Source organism: Carassius gibelio, chromosome A7 (genome assembly GCF_023724105.1).
Source record: "Carassius gibelio isolate Cgi1373 ecotype wild population from Czech Republic chromosome A7, carGib1.2-hapl.c, whole genome shotgun sequence".
Taxonomy (NCBI): domain Eukaryota; kingdom Metazoa; phylum Chordata; class Actinopteri; order Cypriniformes; family Cyprinidae; genus Carassius; species Carassius gibelio.
In genome coordinates, this window is record NC_068377.1 from 42,498,917 (window position 1) to 42,503,424 (window position 4,508).

The 4,508-nt window shown below is 37.7% G+C and overlaps 1 long non-coding RNA gene across 1 annotated transcript; it reads left to right on the top strand.

Moving 5' to 3' along the window:
- The first annotated feature begins 2,162 nt into the window (after nt 1-2,162).
- LOC128017498 (uncharacterized) lies at nt 2,163-4,126 on the top strand. The gene is made up of 4 exons (XR_008184473.1): nt 2,163-2,337; nt 3,101-3,285; nt 3,428-3,779; nt 3,885-4,126. It is a non-coding gene; the product is annotated as an uncharacterized LOC128017498 (long non-coding RNA).
- Nucleotides 4,127-4,508: the final 382 nt, after the last annotated feature.

Sequence of the window (4,508 nt, forward strand, 5' to 3'; positions counted from 1 at the left end):
ATCACCTTGTCAAAGACCCCTCTTCCCTCTATTGAAGCACAAACTCAGTCTTGCCACTGAAGAAGACACTTACGCAGACTTCAGTCCTCTTACAGAAGGTGTAAAATAATAAAACAGCCTTCAAACACTTAGTACTTTCTAATTTTTCATAAAATCTTTCTTTTCAATGTAAATAAGCCTCAGAAACGGCAACATTAAACAAATGCACCATCCCCCAATATTTCTATATATATATATTGTGATTGTGTATTTTGGAAGGTAACCCCGCTCCCGTATCCCCCGAGCACTGCACTGACAATAATTCAGCACAGAGTATATTTTCCATAAATAATTTGCTCTTTATTGATTTCCAATGTGCAATGAAAAATATGTGGGCTCTCGGAAGAGAGGTGGAGGATGTATCAGTTGCTCTGTGTGTGGTGAAAGTTGTGACAGGAGAGGTCGGCGCCCTGGGAGCTCTTGTCCCCCATCTTTATTTACGATCACTCAGAGAGCAACTCATCAAACCTGGCTGTGCCATCAACCAGGACACCCAGAGATAAAGGAGCACACACACACACACACACACACACTTCTTACAAGTAGTTTGCCACACTGTTTGATTTACACGTTTGTTAACAGTGATCTGGCACAGGTAATATGAAAGAGATGTGCTGAATAATTGCACTCTATAAATCAAGGCCTGAACGCCATTCACTTGATGTCTGTATTTACAGGTCTGACATCCCACAAGCTTCAGGCCACTACTGAAGGTGAGAGGTCGCATTCAACGATCCACTGTCTATTTGTCACTGTTCCATATGCTATGCCCTGACACATGATTGAAAGCCGCTGAGGTGAGTGAGTTAAGGTGAAGGTGTGTGTCCATGTGTGTGCTGGTGCAAATGTGGCAGGGTTTTTATGGAATCTGGTGTTGACGACTGTTAAGAGCATATGTTAGAGTTGAATGTCACACTGTCGCCAGCTAAGAGCTGTTAATTCTGGCTCTGCTCTGCCTTTGTAACAAGACCCCACCTCTGCATGGTTACTTTCTTAGTCTTGTTGCTTTTTTGTTTATGTATTAGAAAGCACATCTATTTTCAGAGGGAGTTCCCTTATCGCTAGGAAGATCAGAAATGTTTGTAGCTCAATTTAAAGTGCAATCTCTAAACGCAGATAAATTACCTTCACGTGATTCGTAGAGATATTAATTAATCAAATACTGCCATTTACAGGAATAGCTCATCTCAAAGGACTTGTTATTTAAGCGTCATTTAGGCCCCGTCCACACGGAGACGGAGCTTACCCCAATCCGATCTTTTTTTCCTCGTCTCAAGAAATATCCGCGTCCACACGAAACCGCATAATGATGTAGAATACATGCCAGACCAGTATGTGGCGCTGTAATTCTGCCACAGAGATACACTAAAAACAGAGAAGAAGACTTGGACTATGCTCATAAACCTTGAACAATTCATATTTTAATCAGTGTTAATGTTAGTTAATAAAAAGACAATCGTTCAGTGTTTGTTCATGTTTTTGTTACTGTTACGGGACGTAGAGGTGTCTGACTAGGGGGGAGACGTGGGCTGATGACGTCATCGTTTCAGAAAATATACAGATTAGCCGTCCAGACGAAAACTAATGAAAACGCCGGATCCGTGTAGACGAAATGTCTATCCGATATAAAATTTGTGCGTATTCACAGAAATGCGTCTCCGTGTGGACGGGGCCTAAGTCACAAATGAAGTAATTTGATTTAGTTTTGTGGAGTGACCGTAGCTGTCAGTAATAAACAAACAATTACCAAAATGTAATAAAGTTTTTTGAAGCCATTCAAAAGCTCTGTTTCCAGTGAAGCTCTCATTTTTCACTCTTTATCACCAGAGGGGAAGATTATCAGTAAATATTGACTGAAAGCGATGGTTCACCCAAAAATGAAAACAATCAACTCATCCTCATGTTGTTCTAAACCAGTGTGACTGTTTTTCTTCTGTGGAACAAGAGAGTTTTGTTACGACATAAGACTGAGTAAATTATGAAAGCCTTTTTCATTTTTAAGTAAACTGCCCTTTAATTTAAGGTCTTTTAACTACACAAAGCTATCTTATACAGCATTTAGGTTTGTATCAAGTATTGAGTATGAGTAGATTAAAATATATATTTTTTTTTATTCCTGGGTAAACTCAGAGCCATATAGAGTGAGAGTTGCGACAACTCCATTGACTCCAATGGAACGCTTTTTTTACAGCAATGGCGGCTCGTGGAGCCTCTCAATAGTTCCCGGAAGTAGCAGCAAACCTATGCCGCGCCATAGAGATGCAGCAGAACAAACCGTTTGCGACGCACTTTTAACAGGTAAGACGTTTAAATAATAAGATTGAATATTATCAGTACATCTTAATAACAATAAATTGCAAATTAAAACCTTCTAGCAGATAATCACTCATTAAATGAGTAGATTTAAGGTTTGTTATCAGATAACTAACAGATTAGGCTAGGACTGGAGCTGAATAAAGTTAGTAACGAACACCCTAATAATTGTAAAATCTGTTCTCATAATTCAGTTTCATCCATCGTGTTTGCAATTAGAAAAAAAGGAGTATAAACATTTTTTTGCAGGGTGGGGAAAGTTAGCTAACGTTACATAGCCTATTACGTTAGTTCAATATAACGTGTGACAGCGGTGAGTGGAAGTGGTAAAAATGAGGTTATAAAGTTTGTTCCTTATTACACGTATTAAATCACTTAATAATAAAATGCACCCTATTGATATACATTTAGAGTGAATTGAGTTTGCAAAAACATGGGTGGAGTGTTTTTAGTCATTGTGATTCATTTACTATTACCTGTCTATATTATATAATAATACTGTATTATATACTTAAACTTGTTAGTGTATAAAAGTAACATACTGTAACATTCTGTGGGTTCTGGTGGGTGGAGGATTAGTGGTGCCACTGCACTGTTCTGTGATGGAGCATCAGTGAGGATGCAGGTCAGGAGAGCTGAGGGGACCTTTTTTTTTTTGATAGCTGAATTTTCATTATTTTTCTTAGTGCTGCCTTTGCATTGCTTGATCTTTATTTTTTTTTTCTTGTCTCTTAAATTTTTTTAATAGACCCAGGTAACTGGCTGATGGTTCACAGGAATGCTGACTGGCTGCTGACTGACTTGCTGCTGGTTGACTGGGCAGTGTCACCTGTCCCTGTCTCTCCTCTCTAGCCATGTCCTTTTTCTTCACTCTCACTTTACCTTCTCTGAGTGTCCTCGTTCTTTTTTCCTCAACCTTTGAAACTGATAGAGGTAGAATACATGGTTTTGCTAATGTTAAATATTGAAAATATCACATCACTTTACTTCAACTAGTACGAGTTTGTACTTATTATATATGAATCACCTGAAATAACATAGCTGTAATCAGTAGCCATTTCTTGTATGTTCACAGGTCTAGGGGTGCATCGTGGAGCAGGGCCCTCCTCTTTTTGACCACAGGACGATGTACAAAGATTGTGGGAATAGCATCTGGTCTCAGCCTACTCTTGAATTTTTTGGTCATGACAAATTGCTTTGCCGCAATTTGTCTGCATACTGACTTCAGTTTAGTTTCCACACACACCTTTTTTTTTGTCTACCCACATACAGTACATATCACATGGTGGTTAAATGCACAGTTATAGGTAACACTGATGACTCCCTGCAATGTCTCACCATGAGTCTCAGCTCCCTGGGTTTTGCAAGGCTTTGCTTGTTCCTTATTTCTAGTAAAACATTGTCAATGTAAAAAAGTGCAAATAAATGTTAAGTATAATTACCTAACAATTTTTTGTTGTTGTAATTTTTATTTGTATTTAGATTGCTCCTGCTGACTTGAGCCAACCATTATTTTCTCCTCTCTATGTCAGCGGGGAAGCCATACATTCGCACACCTTTCTCTGACTGAGTGGAGCATCCCCATGCAGCACAGTAAACCATGGTGGAGACTATGCAAGGACAACATTAAAGAAAGGACACATACAAAATGCTTGTCATGCTATTAAATTTATTAGAAATGTATTCATGAATTGCTGTAAATAGTTAATTGTATAATTACAACTTAAAATAACTGTTTTCTGTTTTAAAATGGAATATACTCCTGTGATGCCAACCTGAATTTTCAGCATCATTACTTTTGAATGGCAGTGTACATGTTTATATACGAGTATGCTTAAGTTGTTTTAAACCTGAATATATTGTATACATGAATAAGTATTGTAATAATTATACTAGATATAATAGGTATATTATTTATAATACATAATTATATTACTATATGTAATTGTAAGAATTATAAACAGTAAGCTTCATTTTACATTTATTTAACATGCTAATTACTGCTGGTAACAGTTAATTGACCCATAGTGCGGTCCCAGCTGAAAATCACCTGTCACCAGCCTGTCTCTGTACTACCTGAAAGTCATCAATATGACATGAGTTAACATTAGATCAGTGAAAAAATGGACAATATGTAACGTAAAAAGGCAACAGTA